Source organism: Chrysemys picta, chromosome 1 (genome assembly GCF_011386835.1).
Source record: "Chrysemys picta bellii isolate R12L10 chromosome 1, ASM1138683v2, whole genome shotgun sequence".
NCBI lineage: Eukaryota > Metazoa > Chordata > Testudines > Emydidae > Chrysemys > Chrysemys picta.
In genome coordinates this window covers 240,539,551-240,563,256 of record NC_088791.1, presented here as the reverse complement: position 1 = coordinate 240,563,256, position 23,706 = coordinate 240,539,551, and the positions used below count along the sequence as shown (strand labels likewise).

Sequence of the window (23,706 nt, the reverse complement as noted above, 5' to 3'; positions counted from 1 at the left end):
CTGGCAAAGGGACTTTTTTTTTTTAAACAAATTGCCCTACACAACCTTCTTGCCTCCTTCTTCCCCATTGTCCAGGTGCCCCAGACAGCCAGTAATACTATGGCTGATTCATGGTCACTCCACAGAAATCGAAAAATGTCAGGAGGAGGGAATCTATCCTCATCCTCCCCCCATCCCCACCAATGTCCTAGCTACCTTTCTTGACCCACTTAATTCCCTTTGCTAACCTAGGATGATTCATCACCCTAAGTTAACAACAGCATCACCCCATCTGCCCCGCAACCTCATGCTCCCCTATATAACACCTGAGGAACAATTAGAAAAACTGCTGCCAATCAAGAAACAACTCTCAACAAATATATTTCAATGAAGCCTTCTAAAATGTTTCCAAATACCTGTAGGTAAAAAGCCATTCCAAAGAAGATTTTGGCTACCTCACCTATATTCCTAAACTCCCAAGTTATATATTTGTCACTTAGCTTGTCTTAGAAGAAACCTTTGATTCTGACTCAGTGATGCCAGCAAACTGCATTTCATAAGTAGGAAAGAAGTTTAAATTGCCAATTGGAGTCTGGCAGGAGCTAGTGACTGGACGGGAGAAGAGAGGTATGAAGAGATTGTTAGGAGTTATATGAAATGTGCTGTCCATTTTTTCTAATTTTACATGTTCGTTTTACTTTAAAGTGTGATTATACAAAACAAGCCAAACTGTGATACCCAAATTGACTTAATTTGTGACAGAATGATAGCTGCACAAAAATTAATAGTATAGTAATCAAACTAAAACATCTTTTCCAAAGAAAAAATATGAATTAAAAGGCTTTTAGCTTTTGAGAAAGGGAATCCCATTGTAATTAGACCATGAACTAAGGCCTTTCACTGCTGAAAATTCATACTGTGCACTGTTTAAGTGCCACCTCTTGATTCTCCTACAGCAGATACTAATAGCAAACTCTATTCTGGTTTTCTTTGTGCAAACCCAATCACATCACATCAAATTATACAACTAATTAACACAAACTCCTTAAAAATGGCATATTATTTTGGCAAGCCAAATTAATGTCAGTCCCCTGAAACCATGTTTAGTAATTCCCACTGACTATAGTAACGCCTACTACTGAGAGAAGGGCTAATCAAATACAGGCTCTCCTGCTGATGAGCTGAACCAAATATCCAGATGTTTCTGCCTTCTAGGCTAATGAAATGTCATGGATGTTTTTACCTCCATCTATATGAAGAACTAATTCCATCATGGTCATGATCCAGGTAGTCCTTGTTTGTTTGATATTGGTTACTTTAGCATCACTGACAGACAGACAGACACAGACACAGACACAGACACAGACACAGACACGTCTTGCTAAACAAAACTACTGTATGAACCTGTTAGAGATGCATTGCTGTTGCAAGCACACTATTGGAGTCTACTTCTGTGTCTTCCCTACCACAATGTGGAGAGTGAAATGGAAATTGATGAATCTTGTAGAAAAAAATCCATCTTACATTGTGCTGTATATAAAACCTGGCCAAAATATGTTTTTTGTTTATCACTAAAAGGACCCATTGGCATTACATTACTTAATGAGATGTCTATTGCAATTAAAAAAGCCATAACATTTATATTAACATTCTAAAGCTTGGTTATTCTGGGAGTGTCTGTTTACATGAGTCTAAATGGGTGATAATGAACATGATGAAGTGTTCCATATTAAAACAGAGTACTGTGTAACTGCCTAGTAAAATCCTAATATTAAACTATACAGTATAACTTACAAGACGGTGTAAAAGCCTCATATTTAGATTTAGCCCATCTTGAGTCTCAAATATTGGACTTGTGATTAAATATGAATACAAATGAAAGAATGCATTTGCATGTAAGCTTACAACATATCTTTTCATGATACATTTGTTTCAAGAAGCTTACAGTATACTTTGATATATCCATTTTCAGAAACAGCAAGCTTAATTTAAAGATACTGTGTAATTATTTTTCAGCAACGTTTTACAGCTTTTTCATACTTGCACCTTTTCTTGACTGCTAGATGCCAGTACATGATACAAGAAAGCATACTCTAGCAGGCTCACTAGCAAACTCTTTTTCTGGTACTAAACTGATATCTGACACATTTAACAATATGCATACAGAGGCAAGGAATTAGGTTTACTGATGCAGCTTTTGTGAACAAATTGAGAGAAATTTTTTTAGCACAGAAAAACCTCACAGCATAGTCCATTCTTTTGTTTGCTTTATAGTAATTTATGTACTGGGACATATAGAATATAAGCAGAAGTTTCCCTTTACATACTGTACATTTCCTTATACTGTTCATTTTTATTATACAATCTTTTCTGAAGCACCCATTATCATAGTATTTGGGCATCAGTTAACATACGTTTCAATGTGACAATCATTTACATCAGGAGGAACAAAACTTTGCAGAAACTTTGCCAATTTAATCTAGTCATTCAGGAGAATGCAATTCACAGCTGGGCCCAATTTGCTGGTTTAGTGGGAAGCTCACTGCAAGAGATGGTCTTTCATCTCAGCATAAGGGAAGATTTGGACTGAGTGTGTAGCTGTGAATTCCAGAGGTGAGGGCATTTAGATGAGAATGCCCTTTCTCTAGCTTCAGAAAATTAAAACCTGGTTCTATTGGTCTTAACTATGGTTGGCCAAAAATCAAGAATGCCATTTTGTGAAAAAAATTGAGGTTTTGACATTTGTTTTTGTTCTGCATTGGAATGAAACTGAGACCTTTTGAATTTTTGTGTGTGTGTGTGTGTGGGGGGGGGGGGGGGGGAAGAGCAGGAGAGGGTGAACACAGCCCTGTATCCCAGAATAGCTAGTAACCCAGTGGCCAAGGGTATGCTCCTTTAGTATGTGGAAGACACAGGTTCAAGCTTCTACTCTGCCTGAGGTTGAGGAGGGACTTGAACCTTGGGCTTCTGCTTCCATCCTGGTTATGAGAACTCTTCCTAGTGAAATTTGCACTGAAACTGATACATTTCTGTGAAAAGTTTGGGTTTTGATGAATCAGCATTTTCTGATGGAAAAACATTTTGTCAAAAAATTTGTGACTGGCTCTAGTGTTAACATCCCTGATGAACACAGTTGCCATAGCAGGAGATGGCTGCATAGTGAGAGAGGCAGTCCTTTAGATAGCTAGACCTAAATCCATGTTCAATTCACAATAAGACCAGGACCTGGAAATTTAACCAGAACTGGGTGTGCTGTTAATGCAGAGTGTATAGTTTTTGTGTGATAGTAATCTGGCACTCCACTCAGTAGGCAAGTGCTGTTTATTGAACCTATCACAGTTTCTGGAAGCTTTCAGGGTCAACTGTGGATAGAGGGAAGTGAAATAATCCAGCCTTATGCTGATCAAATCATGCATCATTGTGGCCCTGCCCATATCCAAGAAGTAAGGTATGCAGTCTCTATCTGCATGTCCAGCAACATTGATAAGCCTGGAAACATCCCAAAGTTTCACACCATCTTGACACCTGGTGAGGTCCTGGCTTCTGCTGGTTCCTCCAACACCTTCTCTCTGCTTAGTAGCAACTTTCTTGCAACTTTCTTGCAACTTTATCACTTTTCCAAAGTTGAGAAAGTTCTGAAAAATGACAGAATGGGAAAAGGAAAAAAAGAAACAGGAATAAGTGAAAAAAAATCTAGTCATCATTCATCCTCTGAGATGAGAGGATTCAAAAGGAAAAATGGGGAGAAATGGGAAAAAAATCCCAAATTTCAGTTTGAAAAAAAAAAAGAACAAAATTTAATTAAAAAACTAAGAGAAATTTTTCATTTGTTCTGAAATCTCCCATGAGAGATTTTGAAACCTCTCATGCAAGATTTCATTGTTCATAAAACCCCATTTTCAACAGGAAAAATTTTTAATTGAGAAATCTTCCACCAGCCTTAATGTTGTACCTGGCCCATATCTCTATAATGGAATGAACAAGAATCCAACAAACACTCCTGAGCTTTGGGGAACTTTGGACCTAAATCTGAACTTTTGGCTCAACATCAATTCTAATGTAGAGTAAGGAACATTGATGAGAGACAGAATTTAAGAGAATCAGAAGGAGCAACAGGAAAAAAAAATTGTACTGAGGATGTCCAATGAGAAGTAGGAACATTTGAATATTATCAGACAGTTTTGTAAACTTGGGAAATTAAATATGCATTCGGAGAGGGTGCAATTGAATATTCTATATTGTCCAGTGAAATTTCCCAAATGGAGGAGGCTTTATTTTCTTACAGGGGCATTTCCTTGTACAGTGTTTTGTGCCAAAAAAGAGAAAAAAACATCTTGAACAATCAAAATTAAAAAGCAATAATTTTGGCCAGAGGGTTGCATTTAGAATCATACACTCATACAAGGATAATCTGTCCCATACACTTTTCAGTTAGTAAATATCCTTCATAGAGCTATGCAGTCCTTGCTTGGTCTTGCAGACTGGACTACAATTCTTTACTTCCATTATACTCAAGACTGAGTTAGTGCTTCAGGATTTGGCATGAAGTGTTTCACTTCATGAGAGACAGGTTTAACCTGGCACAACTACGTTCTGAACAAAACCCTTTTATTACTACAGCTTGTAATAGTCATATGTGTATGTTCCCACTGGGCCTCTGAATAAAGTCTGGGGAAAAACCACAGAGGCAATAGTCCTGCTGCTGCAGGGTGCTGAACCCCTCTGAACCTTTGGATGTTCATTCCCTGGTCACTAGTTTCTTCCTGTCCAGTTTTCCATCATTTTCATGTTCACCAATTTTGAATAGTTTTCAGTGATGTTATGGTCACATATTTTTCTACACCAGCAAGATAGATAAAAATCTACTTCTGACATCAAACCAGCCTATTTAATACACAGGAAACAAACAGGTTTTAAACCACTGCTCACTGAAAAGTCAAAACAATCCAGTACATGTAACAGGATGCACATGAAGACCCACACAAGTTTATTCAACATTTTGGATATCACCTTGTACAGAGGAATCATGCGGCTTTTGGGAACATAGGAATTGATTTATGGGTCCATTTAGGATCTTGTCTCAGACAATGACCAGCATGAGATGCTTCAGAAGGCAGCACAATAAACCCTGCAATGGACAATTATGGAATCATCTGACCCTAAATTCTTCTTCCTAATTCCAGACAGCCAATGAGTGGCTTATACTCTGAAGCATGGGACTTTATTACCCCCACTCCTCTTTTTTAATCCTAGTTAATGCAACTGGGGATTTTATCATCATACACATAAATCTCTAAACTGTTATTTGAATTCTGCTGAGATTTTGGACTCAATGATCTATTTTAGCAATGAGTTCCCCAGGCTAATTATGTGTTGTGCAAATTTCCCCCTTTTATCATTTTAAATGATTCATTATGAATTATTCACCTATCCTAGAATAAAATAAAATGCACATTTTTGAACTTTAATAGTTCTTGAAAGAATTGGGTGAATTAGTCATAGCAAATAACTTATTCATAAGAACGTAAGAACATAATAATGGCCATACTGGTCAGACCAATGGTCCATCTAGCCCAATATCTTGTCTTCTGACAGTGACCAGTGTCAGATGTTTCAGAGGGAAAGAACAGAACAGGACAATTATTGAATGATTCATCCTGTCGTCCAGTGTAGGGAAAAAATGAAAACTACCAAAAGCCAAGCCAAGTTGGACATCACAAAGGAAATTAAAACCAAAAGTAAAAAGTTCTATAGCCATATAAATAAAAAGAAAATAAGGAAAGAAGAAATGGGACCACTAACTACTGAGGATGGGGTGGAGATTAAAGACAATCTAGGCATGGCCCAACACCTAAATGAATACTTACCCTCAGTTTTTAATAAAGGAGGTGTAGTGGCAAGGTGGCTAATAGAAAAGAGGATATGGAAGTAAAAATGACCACATCTGAGGTGGAAGTCAAATGCAAACAGCTGAATGGGACCAAATTGGGGGGCCCAGATAATCTCCATACAAGAATACTAAAGGAACTAGCATGTGAAATTGTAAGTCCCACAGCAAGGATTTTTAATGAATCTGTAAACTTGGGAGTTGTACCCTATGATTGGAGAACTGTGAATATAGTACCTATTTTAAAGAAAGGGGAAAAAATCCAGGAAATTATAGGCCTGTTAGTTTGACATAAATTCTATGCAAGGTCTTGGAACAAATTTTGAAAGAGAAAGTAGTTAAGGACATAGAGGTAAATGGTAACTGAGTAAAATACACCATGGTTTTACAAAAGGTAAGATTGTGCCAGACCAACCTGAGCTCTTTCTTTCAGAATATAAATGATTTTTTTTAGACAAAGGAAATGCAGTAGCTCTGTTCTACCTGGATCTCAGTAAGGCATTTGATACTGTTCCACATGAGAAATTATTAGCTAAATTGGAGAAAATGGGGATTAACATGAAAACTGAAAGGTGAATAAGGAACTGGTTAAAGAGGAGACTATAATAGGTCATAATGAAAGGTGAACTGTCAGGCTGGAGGGAAGTTCCAAGTGAAGTTCCTCAAGGGTCAGTCTTGGGGCCAATCTTATTTAACATTTTCATTCATGACCTTGTCACAAAAAGTGGGAGCGTGCTAATGAAATCTGTGGATGATACAAAGTTGGGAGGTATTGCCAGTATGGAGGAGGATGACCAGGATGACCTTGAAAACTGGAGTAATAGAAATGAAATGAAATTTAATACTGCAAAGTCATGCATTTAGGGACTAACAACAAGAATTTTTGCTATAAGCTGGGGACGTATCAGTTAGAAGTGACAGAAGAGGGAAAAAACCTGGGTGTATATTGGTTGACCACAGGATGACTATGAGCTGCAGGTGTTATATAATCATGAAAAAGGCTAATGCAATTCTAGGATGCAGCGGGCTAAGTATTTCCAGTGGAGACAGGGAAGTGTTATTGCCATTACACAAAGCACTGGTGAGACCTCATCTGGAATATTGTGTGCAGTTCTGGTCTCCCATGTTTAAGAAATATGAATTTAAACTGGAACAGGTGCAGAGAAGGGCTACTAGGATGATCACAGAAATGGAAAACCTATCTTACGAGAGGAGACTCAAGGAGCTTGACTTATTTAGCCAAACCAAACAAAGGCTGAAGGGAGATATGATTGCTCTCTGTAAATATATCAGCGGGATAAACTCCAGGGAGGGAAAGGAGTTATTTAAGTTAAGTGCCAATGTTAACACAAGAACAAATGGATATACACTGGCCATCAACAAGTTTAGGCTTGAAATTAGATGAAGATTTCTAACCATCAGAGGAGTGAAGTTCTGGAACAGCCTTCCAAGGGGAGCAGTGGGGGCAAAAAACTGAACTGGCTTCAAGACTGAGCTTGATAAGTTTATGGAGGGGATTGTATGATGAGTCTGCCTGCAATGGCATGTGGCCCATTTGTGACTGCTAGTAGCAAATATCTCCAGTGGCTGTTGATAGGACACTAGATGGGGAGGGCTCTGAGTTACTACAGAGAATTCCTTCCCAGGTATCTGGCTGGTGGGTCTTGCTGACATGCTCAGGGTTCAACTGATCACCATATTTGGGGTTCGGAAAAATTTCCCCCCCAGGTCAGATTGGCAGAGACCTTGGGGATTGTTCACCTTCCTCTGCAGCATGGTCTTGGGTCACTTGCTAGTTTAAACTAGAGTAAATGGTGGATTCTCTGTAACGTCAAGGCTTTAAATCATGATTTGAGAACTTCAGTAACTCAGCCAGAGGTTATGTGTCTATTACAGGAGTGTGTGGGTGAGGTCCTGTGGCCTGTGATGTGCAGGAGACTAGATGATCACTATGGTCCCTTCTGGCCTTAAAGTCTATGAGTCTAAGCTGAACAGTCCCACTCTTGTTAAACTCTTCTCATGTGGAAATTGTTCCATACCCCTACTCATTCTTGTTGTGCTTTTCTGTACTTTTCCCAATTCTATTATAACAGGGTTTTTGAAATAGGGTGACCAGAACTGCACATATACAAGGTGTGGGCATACTATAGCTTTACAAAGTGGCATTATGATATTTTCTGTTTTATCTATCTCTTTCCTAATTGTTACTAACATTCTGTTAGCTTTTTTGATTGCCACTTTACATTTAGCAGATGTTTTCAGAGAACTATCCAAGATGATTCCAAGATCTTTTTCTTGAGAGGTAACAGCTAATTTAGGCCCCAACATTTTGTATGTATAGGTGGGAGCATGTTTTCCAATGTGCATGACTTTGCGCTTATCAACATTGAATTTCATCTCCCATTTTGTTGCCCAGCCACCCAGTTTTGTGAGATCCCTTTGTAATTCTTTGCAGTCATCTTTGAACTTAACTATCTTGAGTAGTTTTGTATAGCCTGCAAACTTTGCCACCTGACTGTCCATCCCCTTTTCCGTATCATTTATGAATATGTTGCATAGCACTGGTCCCAGTACAGATCATTGGGGATCCCACTATTTACCTCTCTCCACTGTGAAAACTAACCATTTATTCCTACTCTTTGTTCCCCATCTTTTAACCAATTAATTTCACTTCCTTTGCTGTTCAAAATTGTTCAGACAGACTTTGAGTTTCACAAATGTGTTCTTTATATAAAATTATTGGCAATTGTTTTATGCAGCAGACAAATTTTAGCCTATGGATTGCTTTTGAGCTGTATTTGCCATATATATTTATTATCTCTCAGTAACTGGTCAAGAGGATGATAGTTGTCTGCAGGGGAAGGCAGTTCCCAGGACTGGGGAAATCCCTAAAGGGTCAGAGAGGGATACTGACAGAAGAGAAGGATGACATGGCTATGGAGAGAATGGCCTACACCTTTACCATTCAAGTGAAAAAGGCAGTCAACCTCCCAGTAAATTCCTTCTCGTCCTTCAATGGGCTCTTCTCCTCTACAGCCAAGCTAGGGATGATGGAACAACCCCTGAGGTCTATAAAGTAGAAGAGCAGTGTTTCATGCTCTGCACATACAAGATCCTTTGGGCTGGGCCCTAGTGGCAATTCCTTTTATGATGGATGCTGCACCTGATAACAAAGAGATGAACTTTTCCCTGTCAAGTGTTCCAGATCATCCTTATGGTGAGCCCACAGGTGAGCTCAAAATGCATAGGTGCCCATGTTAACTGCATAAGGACCTCAGCTCAACTGCCTTCCACAGGCTCCAGAGGTCTTGTTCCCCTACTATCTCTGTGAAATGGGCCCAAATAGATGGTGAGTAGATCCACTTCTCCTTTCCTTCTTCAATTTCCCCTTCCTCTCTTTTCTCTCTTCCTCTGCCTCCAACTAGTATCCTTCTTCACCTCACTCTGAATTGCCACTCACCATCCTTCACTAACCCCACAAATGAAGCTCTGAAAGGGCTATTACAGTATCACTTCTTTGCAAAATGGATTTTCATCAAATGAATTTCTTCTACAAGGTGAAAATTTGTTTTTAGGTACATGTGTACAAACAAAACGTCACTGGCATGACTTCATGGAAACTGAACACAAAATACAGTACAATGTTGAAAATATAGCAACATGAAATTTTGCTTCTAATTTATTAAAATATTTGTGAATATTTATTGTCAGTGTAAGCTACCAAAAGTGTGCAGATTTTACATTTTTGGGAGGAGTTTCACAATTTTGAAATTTCTTCCATTCCAGAAAGGAATGCAAACAAAATTTCTCACAAATTGAAATTCTGAAAATCTTTTAAATCAGGTTGAAAACCTTTGGTGTCGACAAAATTGAAATGTCTTGTTCTGATCTGGATTTCTTTCATTTTATGTTATAGCATATAGTTATATCGCATATAATATAATTTGACCAAAAAGATTGCAAGGGAAGATTTCAACACTATCAAAACACTTCCCCCCCCCCAGTTTTTCATTTTTAAATGAATTTTCATTAAAGGCAACATGTCTTCACAAAACATTTCACTTTCAACTAATCTGCATTTGCTGACCAGCTTTATAATCCACTTTTACATAATATGTCTCTCTGTCCCCCTCTAGTGGCCTGACCACAAACAGGTTCATAGAATCATAGAATACCCTATGATTCATTGAATCTGTTTGTGGTCAGGCCACTAGAGAGGGACAGAGAGACACATCATGTAAAGGTTTAGAAGTGCTACATCTGGGTCTTTTAGTTTATGCAGTAAAAGCATCCAGAGTTCTGGAGTTCAATCCCTGCTTCTAACAACCTACCCAGGGGCATCACTTTACATAATATTTGCTCAACTCTAGTTCTTAATGTCATTTAACTTCTGTTAACTATGTGGGCACAATTATCATTTGCTCCACTTTCACACTGCTCTGGTAGGTAAATATAAATATAAATACCCATTTTAAGGCTCCTTTCCACTGCTAGAGTAGTGTAAAGATGCCTTAGTGCAAATGAGAATTCTGCCTTATTACTTTACCACTTAAATATTGAGGATCATTCTGAACACTGGAGAAAGCACTTATTTAGCAGCTAAAACATTTGTCTATAGAATTTAATTTCTTTAGCTTAATTAAATTGACATTAACTACTCCAAACTTTTACATTTTAATTCATTTAATATAGTCATCAAAATGCTTAAAAGAAATCAGGAATTTGAGAGCTAACCCACATGATGAAACTGCAGAAAGGTGAAAGTCTTTGTCTTTTCTGTTTTAAAGAGCCCTACCAACAAACAAATGGCATGTGCAGAAACCAGGGGAAAAATGCAGAACAAAGTCAATGCACTTAAAAGTGAAGAGATGGAGAGATTAACGAGATACTACAAACAGTGCTCCAGTCCACAGCAGGAGTCATATGTGCACCTGCACTGCAATTTTTGTTTTCATTTTTAAATTTACAAATATCATCGGAGTACTTTCAAAAGTTGAGAACATTTCTTTTGCTGTGGGTGTGAGGCTGAATATTGTCCTGACCTATGCACAGCTGAAATGGTGACTTGGCTTGGGCAAACTGTGGAATAAGGTTTGTTAGGGATTTGCAAATATAGAAAAAGGAGGAATCTGTAATCTGACAGTGATTACTGAATTTCTGCAACCTATGATTAAGGCTTGAAAAGAAGTTAAATTCACTCTTTTGAGTCTAACAGATGCATCAAATGTGAACATGGAAGAAATCACATTTCTGATTGTGAAGAATTCCATAAAAATCATAGGAAAGGGAACTGAAAAACAGCAGAAATAAAGATTTTGATCCAGTTTAGGTCCACACATGGTGATGCATTATTGAACAGTTATTTCTTCCAGTTAATCATTACATGCACTCCTACACTCTTAAAAACAACATGAGGAATACTTCTTGGACACAGAAGAAAACTGCACACAATAGAAATTTGAGTGAGAAGTGTAAGAACCAACAAAATAACAGTTCTCCATTCTGCACAGAAACTATACTTCTTTACAACTAGGTTATTTCAGAGCATTAGTATATATTGTGTTATTCTGTACAGCTTCTTGTACAGAGACAATCCAATAAATGAAAAGTCTGAATTCTAAGTATTATTATTATTTTTGTTCAGATTTGCTTTGTGATGCAAGATTCTTTTGATTGCTTCAGTCCTACAAAAATCCCCTGTTGTTTATTGTAAATAACAAGTTGTTTTATTTCTTTTGGTTTGCAACTTTCATTTTCTTCTGTTGCTATAATTTCCATCATTGTTAACATGAACACACTTTAATACAAAAGTGGTCTTATATTTAACTGTACTTTCCTCTGATTTGATGGCTATAGAAATATTCCAGGTGATGTGAAACAGGTGGGAAGCAAGAGCAAATCACCCCACCCTCTCACCAGAGGGAACTGAACTATCCACAGTGTATTTTAGGTCCATTTATAATGGGATGGGAAATACATGCATGTGTACATTTCTGACTGCACCCTTTGCTAGCTGTATTTATGTATGAAATTAGAAAGAAAACTATTTAGCAGCACAGCTAACTTTATTGCCAGTGAAATATCAAATTATTCTTATTATATCATTATGCCATAGTATCTCCACAAAAGAATCCTGTAATTGTACTAAAAAGTGTCATAGGAAATGGCACACTTTGTGTTTTGTAGCTCAGATTTATCAGTTTCACATGCTGAACTAAAGCATTAGCATTCTTTAAAATTTTCCCTCTGAACTGAGATTTCCTTCTTGGGTTGAAACTTGGGGGTGGGAGGGAGGAAGAGGAGAAGGGAGTTGTGACTTCTCACAACAATAATGTATCTCATATTCATACAGCGGAAGAATGCTGTATGCCATGGGTGCCAAACTTATTCTGTGGAGAGAGACAAATTGCATTTTTAATTGTTCTCTGTTAGACAACTCTTCAAAGCTAGAGCCATTTACTACACTCAGTCCATATTCATAGATTCATGGATTTTAAGGCCATTGTGATAATCTAGTCTGATCTCCAGGCTCTTGCATAACACTGTCCTAGGACTTTCCTATATTAATTGTTGCTGCCATAAATCCTCAATATCCCCCACTGATGACAGTGGATGGTTTGCACATAGATCAAGGGTAGAATATGGCTCTTCTATAGTAACTAAAGGTTTAGTTAGTAATTTTACTGTTCCATTCAACATCACTCAGTATAAAAAATACGATGCAAGACACTTTGAGGATTACCATTATTTCTGTCCTTTGTTTATTTATAAGTTGATTTATCTGAACAACTGCATGTGTAAAATTAGGCACAAGAGCATACCTACCTTAAATCTGTCCTTTAAAGGACCATCACTAGGTTTCAAAGTCAACACCCCATTGAAATAAATAAAAACAGTTCATACCTCACTCAGCCTTTGGTTCATGCTGTTTAATAGAGGACTTTTCAACCATAATGGGCTAGAAACCTGGTCTTAAAATGAAAGTTTGCATGCTGCATAATCTGAGTCAGACATGGGGGCTGGATAAACTATAAATTTGACATTTCCAATGTGTAGGCATCATTCAATCAAACATTGAAATGTAGCCCCTTCTGAACTGGGATTGGCAGCTGTTTAAGGATCCAGTCTCACAAAGTACTGAAAACCTCCCGCTGAATTCAAAAGAAGCAGAATATGTCCAGCAGCCCATAGTAAAGATTCAGTATTTCACATGCCTAGATCCCAATTGCATACAACAACATTAACATCCTATCACATCTCCTGATCTCCTTTGCACCCAATCTCATCCTCTCCCTTACCCTTCTCCTTAACCTCTGACTCTCCTCTGGCTCTTTCACCTCACAATACAAGGATACTTTAGTCTCTTCCATCTTGAAAAAAAAAATCCTTGATCCCACTTGCCTTTCCAACTACCACCTCATTTTCTTTCTCCCTTTCATTGCTAAATGAACTGTACGCACTGTCTACAGCTGCTGTCTGGAGTTCCTCTCCTCTAATTCCATCCTAAACCCTTTCCAATCTGATTTCTGCCTCTTTCACACTACTGAAACCACTCCTACTGAAGTCTCTAATGACCTCTTTCTCGACAAATCTCAGAACCAGTCTCCATCCTCATCCTCCTTGATCTCCTTTGACATTATCAACCATGCTCTTCTTGATATCTTGTCCTCTCTTGGTTTCCATGACTCAGGCCTCGGTTAGTATTCCTTTTACCATCTAAAATCTCCTTCAGCAGGCTGTTTGGAGGATCCTCCTCATCCCCCCTCCAACTTTTTTGAGGGGAGAAGGATTCCACAGGGCTCTGTCCTAGGTTCCCTTCTTTTCTCCCTCTGCACTTTATCTCTGGGTAATCTCATTATCAAACACAAATTCAGCTCTCAGTTCTGTGTTGACAACTCACAGCTCTATTCCAGACCTGTCTCCTTCTGTCCAAACTAAAATCTCAGCCTGTCTCTCTGACTTCTTCTCATGGATGTCTAGCCATCAATTTAAATTGAACATGGCCTAAACAGAACTCTTAGTCTCCCTCCCCCGCAGGCACAATTCCTCCCTCTTCCCCCTTTCTTGACCACTGTGGACAACGCTACCATCCTGCCTTTCACTCAGGCCTGTAGCCTGGGCATCATCTTTGACTCAGACCTCTCTCAAGATCCTCCCACCAGGCTCAGGACCAGATTTACACCTTAGGCACCCCTAGGCACAGCATCTTCAACGCCTCCGTTGCCTACAGCTGACCTTTGAGTTTTCTGTAAAAAATGAATCTTTTAACCCACCTTTAACTTTTAGGTGTCCCTAGAACACCAGCACCTCACCCTATCATCTTTCAAAGGCTACTAAGAGGTCGACTCCTTCCTCCACTCTGCTAATGACGGTAGCCAGCCTTCATCACTCACTTGTTACATTTTCAAACACTTTTGTTTTCTTTCATGTTGCCCCTCATGCATGCAAGAAGCTCCCCATAAACATTAGCAAAGGTAACTCATTGTCCTCCTTCTAATCCTTCTTAAACCTCTCCTTTGCCATGATGCCTACAGGACACCTGACAATGGTTAGGCTGCTTGTGAACTCTGTGTGGCAGAGATGACAATATCCTGCAATATCCTGGATGGAACTTATTGAATTAAGTTAAACATTATTGAATGAAGTGAAATATTGTATTGTATTGAAAATGCAAATGTTTATGTACTATTGAGGGACTGTATGTAGTGCCATGGGGGAGGGAGACCACAGCCCTTCATAAACTAAGAATGGGGAGGGGAGGTGTTTAGGTGAATTAATTCAGGTGGTTACACCTCCAGAGAGCTACCCCCACCTGGTGAGAAACTTGCATATACTTGTTCAGACTGGATTCTCCAGGGACTAGCAGACAAAGAAAGGATTTTTGGTTAAGTAGCCTGAGTTTAAACTGACACAGGACCTTCTCTCTGATCCAGCAAATAGACAGCACTTCTGGTCTGAGGGAAGGGGCCCAATCCTTAGGGAAGGACTGGAAGATCTTTGGCCCACTAAGGCTCCATAAGACTTTGAGGACAGTTCTGAGCTAAAGCTGTGGTGAACTTGTGACCACAGGAAAAAAACATGTTTGGGGTTAGAAGGACTAATCACCCACCAGAATCCTAGTTTGAGTTAGGGGGTGATCTCTGGTAAGCTTATTAGCATATATGTAGCTTCTTGTATTGCTTTTAATATGATTCCTCTGTAATGCTTTCACTTCAAGAATAGATGTGTTTGCTTAGAAAGGGTGGTGTTGTAATTTAACTGGGGCAATTACATTGCATACCATCTCTGAGGAGAGAAGTGAAGCAGCCCTGCTAAGCCAGTGTGTCTGTTGGGGAATAAGACTGAAGGCAGGGAGCTGTTCAGCCTGGGAATAACAAGTTTAAAGGGAAAGAGCTACGGGTCTCTGCCCAAGGGAGGTGACAGCCAGGGAGCCGGAAGCCTACAATGAATATCCTTGGTTGGCCATCGAGGGGGAATATAGGTGCAGTTGCCCTGAACTGGAACACTGTGATTGCTGCCTATCATGCTGACCAGCATTGTTTCAGTCACAAGACTCCCCCTGTCAGTTTGTATTCCTGTTCTCTCTTGTTTTACACTTAAATTGTAAGCTCTTTGGGTTCAGAAACTGTCCTTTTGTTCTCTGCTTGTACAGTGCTTGTACAGCCTAGCATAGTGAAGTCCTGGTCAGTGACTGGAACTCCTAAGTGCTACCGGAATAGCTATGATAAATCATAATTATGCAATCATTTAGGACAATAAATTAAGCATGCTGCAGCCACGTGAAATGGCAGGATGAATTAAAGAATCAGTGGCAGAATATAAGTATGCAAACTGGAATTTGGCTGGACAAGTGGGCTAACAGGGGTTACTATGGCAAAAAAATGTTGTGGCATCTTTAATGACCACAAGTTGTCAGGACCTCACTTTTATAGTTCAGCCATCTTCAGCATCTCAGTGGTTCCTCTTACTACCTGGAGCACTGGCTCAATAGACTCAGATGGCAGAGTGATAGCTACTGAATCATCAACATCGTTTCTAGCAACAACTGAGTGTCCTTGGTTTCCAGGGCTCCAGCATTCTTTTCAATAAAAAAAAAATCCTCAAATAAACAAGCCTTGATGCATACAGAATACAATACTGGCATTGGTATTGACTTCACTAGTGCATACACAGGAAGTAATGCAAACAATGGCCTATCTTCTTGGGAATAGTATCCCAGTCCAGTCAGATGTTATCAAACATTCTTGTCCATCTGAAACAGACACATTGACTTCTAATAATAAAAATAAAATCCAGTTTAAGTCGAGCAGTGCACAACATTTCCACTTGTATGAAGTAAGAGAAACAAACTTCCCTTTCAAGAAAAATATACTAAATCCTAATGCTGGTTAATCCAAGTTCTCCTGTTGTACACAAAAGAGATGTTATTGCTATCTGCACTTCAGCAAGATATTTATATGGGATCTCCTCTCCTTAAACAAGGACATTTATATCCTTCCCACTTCATTGTCCTCCTCACAGCATGCACACCCACCTAGAGATACCAAAATGGAGCTAACAGTAATCCAAATAACACCTGACTATAGCGAGGTCCCACCAGGAAGCTTCATCTAACAGTCACTATTATAGGGATTAATACACCAATTTCAAGTATCTTTCTCTTAGGACAAAATGTACCTTTAAATCAGCACAGCAAGGTTATAACCTCTTCCCTAATCATATGCAATGAGAACTCAGCCTTTTTGTTTTTTGTTTTTAAATGATCATTAGATTCAGTCATGAGATTGAAACTGCAGTGCTTTATTTCACTTTGCATCCCTCCTGATCTTTCTCCCCATCCCGGCTTCTTTCAGTGAGCCATTGCTACCTTCCAATCATTCTGGATTTCAATGACCATCCCCTTGTTTTAAATTAAAAAAGGGGAGCCTCTTCTCAGAGGGCTTCTCTGGTTCAATCTTTTGCGGAAAGACATTCAGATCAAATAGCACAGCTTGCCCAATGTGAGTATGTTTTCACTTCGTTGCAATTCCCACAACTTTTGTTTGGTTGGTTTTGGTGCAGCCTGTGCTTCTGTGCTCAACAATTAGGACCAGCTCTGCTAGTACCTCTCATACTATTACTCAGAAGAGGCGGAAGGGAAGAAGTTCAAAAAGTTATCACAATACCGTCACAATGGGCCTTTTGTAAATGGAAAGTAACATGTTCACTTCACAGGAAAGTCGAAATACTGTAGTCTCTATTATAGCTTGTGAGACTTTTTCTGATTTTAAGAATTATGCTGGTTTTAGCAGATTCCAGGACCATATAGTTACTCTAAATTTGAGACTAAGAGTAGACACTGATGTCAAAAAAAGAGGGTACTGCATTATAAATTGAGCACTTTTAAAGCTTGGCTGAATTTCCTGGTAACTATTATCTTCAAGCTCATATTATACATGCTCAAAGCCTGTACAATATTTCAACTGCTCATTAGAGTTGCACCCAACTGTTGATCTACACAAAAAACCAAATCAAATCTACAGACAAATAAAACTCGTAACAGCCATTTACAGAGGTCTGTATTAGAAGCAAAGTCAAGGGTCCATATTAGCAGACAATTAAGGGTAGTTAAACAAAAATGAGATAGTTACAGGAATCCAAACATCCAGTTCACTTTGAGCCTGACCCAGCTCCACTGAAGTCAATGGCAAAAATTCCCATTGGCTTAAATGGTGCAGTATTACGCTTATAGGAAGGAAGACATGGGCTATACTCAGACTGCTTTTTTTGTCACCAATCTTGCAAATAAAAGCTATTTTTGTCCATTGTAAAATCCCACTTAATTACATAAAACAATTTACACAAGAAATCTGGAGAGAATCCTCCTTATAACTTATAAGTAAACTGGTACTTTTCAGTGCAAAACCTTTTTTAAAAAAGTGAAAAACAACCCCTTTGACGTTTTTGTATGTTCACTTGTTTAAAAGACAGTAATTTGTATGCCGCCTTTTTCTTATCCTGTTGTCCAATGTGTGGTGAAAACATTGCTGTGTGTCATTTGCATATAATACATGGGGAAAATACATCCATTTGGGCTGCATTTTCTCATCTATGATGGATTTAAGATCTTCACCGCACTGCATTTCAAATTCCAAAAAACCAGACAGCTGTATCTGTGCACAGAAGGAAATCTCTTTTCATCGAGATGGGATTATTTTTCTGTGCCAGGTGCCTCAGACTGGGCTTTCTCTTGGTCTAATTGATAACTGGCAGGCTCCTCCCCCTTAACCCTTTGACTTTTGTACTTTCTCTTCCTGGGCTACCACTGCTTCAATGTTCTACCACATTTACTTATGGTTGACCCCAAGGTCCTGGGTTAAGCTTCCCCGCTGCTATTCAGCCTTGGACCTTATTATTGTTCTACTCGTCTGACCTTTGATACACTAAATTCTAACAAGGTGATCTGAAAAAAAAATTCACTCATTTCTCTGTGTGGTTTCATGGCTCGCCTTTTACTGCTTTCTGGTGATGTTCTTTTCTCCACTCCAGACCACCAAGTGCTCTGCTTTAGTTTGTCAATTTATAGTGCTGTCATGGTTTCAAATGCTGCAACCATTGTGTAGAATATACTCTCCTGACCTCTGAAGCAACTTTCTGTATTTCAATTGTTAACTCATTAGGGTTTGGAAGAACAGCTGAAAGGAAAATGGCTTTTTTCCCACAATTGCCTCCAATGAACTGCTTGAGAGTCATAACAATCTGGGATTAAGGGAAATGGAGAGGATACTGCTAAAAATTAGCTCCAGTTATTTTGCATTCTTGACTGAGGGAAAAAAACAAAACCAAACATTGGCGCTTTTCTTCAGCACTTCTCCAAGTAAGGCACCCATACTAAGGAAGAATGCACAAGAAAACAAAGGTAAACTAGTGATATGGACTTTCCCATGCAATGCCAAAACCTAGGCAAAACATTTCCTTAACAACATTTTCATATGCCACTACTATTGCTATTGTCTAAAGTTGTTTATTTCTACTAAAATCCTCCCTCTTCTGATATTGTCCCTTACACCAGCACCTCCTGCCCAAGTTTGTCTACTACGGCTTCAGCTCTTTCCCTCCAGAGATGCTTCAGGAGTGGCCGTGTGTGTGTGTGTGTGTGTGTGAGAAGGGGAAGCAGCCCCAAACTTCTTTCTCAGATCAAGTCTCTTCCCCATATGGACAACAGCAGCAGTGGCAGAGTGAGCAATAGTTATACAAAAATATTTTCATCTCTTTGCCTTCCCCCAATCCTATTTAATTGAATTAGCCTTCTTGGCTATTGTGCAGATAAAGAGAGCTGCTTCTAAACTCAAGGGAGAGGCTCAATAGCAAGGGGCAAAAGGCTATCATCTCTCTCTGCCCTCTATTTTCAGATAGATACCCAAATACTAGATTCCTCATTTTAACAAAGACTACGTACCAATTTTAAATTAAAAAAAAAAAGCTGCTCTGTGGGGCTGGCATTTTGAATGTTTTTATCATGATGACAAAAGTTAAACTTAGCCATAATTAAATAATATTTTTAAAAATGTTTTTGATGATTTTTAGCTCTCCTCAGTCATCACAACAGAAAGGCAGGTTTAGGTTTAGCTTTGCCCCAGATTTCAATTGCATCACTAGAGAAATTAAAATTTTGTACTGTTAGGAAAATATCTTCAACCAGAATGAGACACTTGGCTTTGTGAGACCAGTTATTGCTACATATTTAGAGAACTAGGTGATATCAGTCATGGCTGTCTATATATCTGACATGAAATACTTCATTATTGTGTAAAAAGTTAAATTCCTGTATACTACTACTACTAAAAATAATTAATAATAATAAATTAAATAATTTACACTTCTATAAGACCCATCATCAAGAATCTCAGAATAATGTGAAAACATTAATTTAAACTTTATTGATCCTCTGAGATTGGTGATATGGGTCAAATTCATGTCTGGTATAACTGCACTGATTTAAATGAAGTTAATAGAGTGATGAGTTTGACCCTATGTTTATTATATCCATTTTACAGATTTGTAAATTGGAGGAAATATTTTACCCAAGATCACAGAGTGAGCCAGTGAAGGAGCCACACATAGAAACTACTGCCCACTCTTTTCTTCTGTTTACTAAAACATCTGCCTAAGTAGCACCTACTTGAGGGCCACTGGTTTCACTTACACCAGTTTTACACAAGTATAATTCCCTTGATTTAAACAGAGTTACTCCTGATTTGTACTGCTGTACATGACATTGGCATGAGGCCTTAATAGTTTGACAACAGATCCATGGAATTTAATTAATATTTTAAGATGACAAAATGAAAAACAAAACAAAACACCCCAAACATTCTGGAGTTTAATTCTTGCTAAAAAAGCAGTGACAAAACTCACTATGCCATATACTTCTAGCTTTGTTACTTTAATAAAATAGTACAGCTGATATTGTACAGGAGCTTAAAACAATTTATCTAAAATCACATTAAAGCTGCCAAATCTTCTAGACTAGTAGGATGTTTCTTTCCTGCAAAGAGGCAGGGAGCTCTCCAATCTTATTTTCCCCTTTAAAAAAAATTTGCATGGGTGATAAAATGGTATCAAAAAGCAATTTGTGTTAGTGTTTGTAGAAGCAATTGCAAAAAGTGCCTTGGTTGATTTTGTTGCTGTGCTTCTTATGCATCACTGTTTTTAACAGATGGTTTGTTATTATGACTGCCTTTACCTCAACAAGACTTTCTAAGCTTGCTTTTTTTTTTTCACTTGGGGTTTTTTGAAGTACACCATTTGTATTCTAAAATTTATGTGGGTTACTTTCCAAACGTTCTGTGTCTCCGTTAAATTCTGGGTCTCTCATGGCTCTGGGATAGTAAATCTGTACTTGATCTAGACCCAAAGATATTCTGATTGTAAACAGAAAGTCTTCTTTTATGAGGATGCTCACCTCACAGCTTGAGCAGTGTAATTTTTATACTGGTCTCAGCAATCAATAAAAAAGCCACAGGAGGAATGATTTATCTTGTTGGCTACAGAAACTGTCACTGAGAGAAATTGTAAAAGATCAATTTACACAACCTGGTGTGAGAATGTTATTGATATAACATGGCTGATCAGTTTCTGGTTGTCTGTGGGCAGTCACTGAAAAGGGAGCCTACCCTCTGATAGGGCCACTGCCCAAGATCTTAATAGACTCAGTGGTCCATAAAATGGACAAGAAGCCAATGGAGGAAGAGATTCCACAGGCTCATGGCGTACTAACCAGCCTGGAGGAGAACGTATTGGCTAAGCTCCGCTTAGTTAGTTAAGCAGTGTTATGCATCCTCCTTTCCCCCCCTCCTATTGTGAGAACTGTTCACTTGGAGACTTGCTGCCTTAATTACAAAAAGCCCTTTTAACTACAGGTCACAGGAGTTGGCGCACTTGACAGGAAATAAGGAAACAAGCTACCTTCCTGAAAAAAAAATCAAACTTCCACTTCTCAAATTAGTTAAATGAAGCTTATCAGCAGTTGTTAGTTGATCCTTTGACAGTCTGTTAATTGCAGCTGGTACATTAACTATGTTATAACCAGCATGCCATATTATTTAAAAAAACACAAATCTGTGGATATGCCACATGGCATGTATCTTGGTGGAGAAAAAGTAGGAACAATGTTAATCTTTGCTGTAAATATCATAGCCCAAAAGACAGAGAAACATTTACATTTTAATTCAATAGAGTTTAATTTTATTTAAACTGAAACTGTTTCTCTAGACCAGAAAGAAAATTACTTCTTTGAGTTACTAGGTTCAAAAGGTTCCCAATATGTTCTCTTGACAAAAGTCTACAAGGAATATACTGTAAATATAGGTAGTGTGAGTGTATGTTTGTATGTTACACATACAGCTTTTTAAATCTTATTTTTATGAAGGTAAAAGTGTCATTACATTGCTTTATTTATTGACTTGCAATTTCTCAATATTATTACTGAAAGAAACGAACATCAGCTTCAATAATAACCCCCATAGCAGTTGTTTCTTCCTTGGAGGAAGTTATTATACTGTATTAATGCTAACAATATAAAGGAATCAGAGGCACATCAAGGAAAAAATAATGTTTTCATGTGTGTAACCTGTTAATTATAGTAATCTACACTACATTGTAAGTATTGTAACTTGGAATGAGTAACAGAAAGAATGAAACAGAAAGTTTTCATATTTCCTCACTCAGAGGTATGTATCAAAGTGAATGGTTTGCATTTGAAACCAATGTTTTCTTGCCCTCATCTGCTATATTTTTTAACATTCTTTTTAAAGTGTGACATGTTTCCTTGGTGTCATGATATGCCCTTTTAAAGGTAATGATGAACACATTCCAAGCTTAAGAAATTTTAATAGTTTATGTCCAATTAGTATGTACTCTCTTTCTGTTCACAAACAGTGAATAAACGCAATGTTACATTCATATTCCTGTATATTAAAAATTCCTATTATCTATCATTGTCTTTTCATTAGATAAAATTAATCTTCAAATCTCTCACTGTGTTCATTAGATGTCTATATTCTGAACACAAGCGCACACAAAATACACGTTCCCTCCAATTCATTAGATATTTGTACATCAGTGTCTGCAGTGTGCTGGTAATGGATGCACTCAGGGCACTGTTCCTTTTCCATACTTACTTCAGTTAGTGACAACCAGAAACAGAAAGAAAAAGGCTGTAGAAAAATTACATCTAATAATACTATTGGCCTCTCAAATGGGTAGCTTCTCTAAAGGGAAATTACACCTCAGTCCATTCCATGCTATGAGGGGAAGGGCATATGCTCCTACCCATGTAAGAATATGGTGCATGTTATGCCACCATTCTCCCTTTCTAAATCTCCTTCAGCTGTGGGGAAGTCACCTCTGACCACATCCCAAACCAAACCTCTCCTGCAGGTGATCTTTCTGAGATATTTTTAAAAATGGGTGGGGGGAGGAGGGGGAGCCACCCCTTTGTTTCTGCCAAGCTCATCACTACCACAGGCATGTCACTAATCATTTACTAGTTATGTCCCAACACTGCACTTCTCATAACTAAATTGGCCCCTCCCCGGTATTCTACAGATCCAAGAAAAACAGTCATTTCCTGCTTCTGATAAGTGGCTGCTATCCAGGCAGAACGAATCTATGCAATGACAAACATGAAAACATTTAACCTCTGCTTTGATTCCCACCCTGCTCTTCAGTTGCTTTTGTGCCTGCTATCCAATGTGCTCTCCATGTTCAAAAGAGGGGAAGTTTTCAAGCAGTTCCTCAATTTTTTTCCACTAATTCATTACAGAGGAACCTGGTAGTGACCCTTATATGTAGGTTGCTGAATTTTTGCTAGTATAAAGAATTATTGTGACCTTTTCTTTGAGATGCTTTCACACCTCCTTTGATTGCAGAAGGTCTTAATATTTGGCAGAGGAAATCCTCTTTGGCTTTTTAAGTATCTTTTCTTTGTCTCCTGCAATTCCAATCAGCTCTGGCTATAGGAAAAATTGATAAAAAATGGCCACCTCTTTTCTCTTATTTGTGTTCCTCAGGAGAAGTCTGGTGATCTGCCTAAATCACTGAACATTCCAAGGCCAGGTCAGCAGCAGAAACACACACTGCACAGGGAACACAAGGGAGCTACTAGGACAACTGTAAGCAGGGCAGGGAGCTGGAGCAGGTAGGCTGAGCTGGGCTTCCTCTCACTCCCCAGGACCCAGCACATGACCCACCGAGGTCAACCCCTCCAAGGGTACCACATGGGGAGGAGCTTCCCCAATCCCCAGGCAGGGAGGGAAAGAGAGGGGCCAAATTCCACCTCAAACAGCCCCCAGACCCAG

General features: G+C 38.6%; 1 long non-coding RNA gene across 2 annotated transcripts in view; it reads right to left on the bottom strand.

Annotated features, from left to right (window-relative positions):
- Positions 1 to 23,706, bottom strand: part of LOC112059369 (uncharacterized) — a 188,084-nt gene that overhangs the window by 24,336 nt on the left and 140,042 nt on the right. Inside the window, exon 5 of one of the 2 annotated variants that reach the window (XR_002888643.3) lies at positions 2,230 to 3,614. The exons of the other annotated variant lie outside the window; for it this stretch is intronic. This is a non-coding gene — a long non-coding RNA (uncharacterized LOC112059369). Of the gene's footprint in view, positions 1 to 2,229; positions 3,615 to 23,706 lie in introns of those variants that run through there. 2 annotated transcript variants of the gene reach the window in all.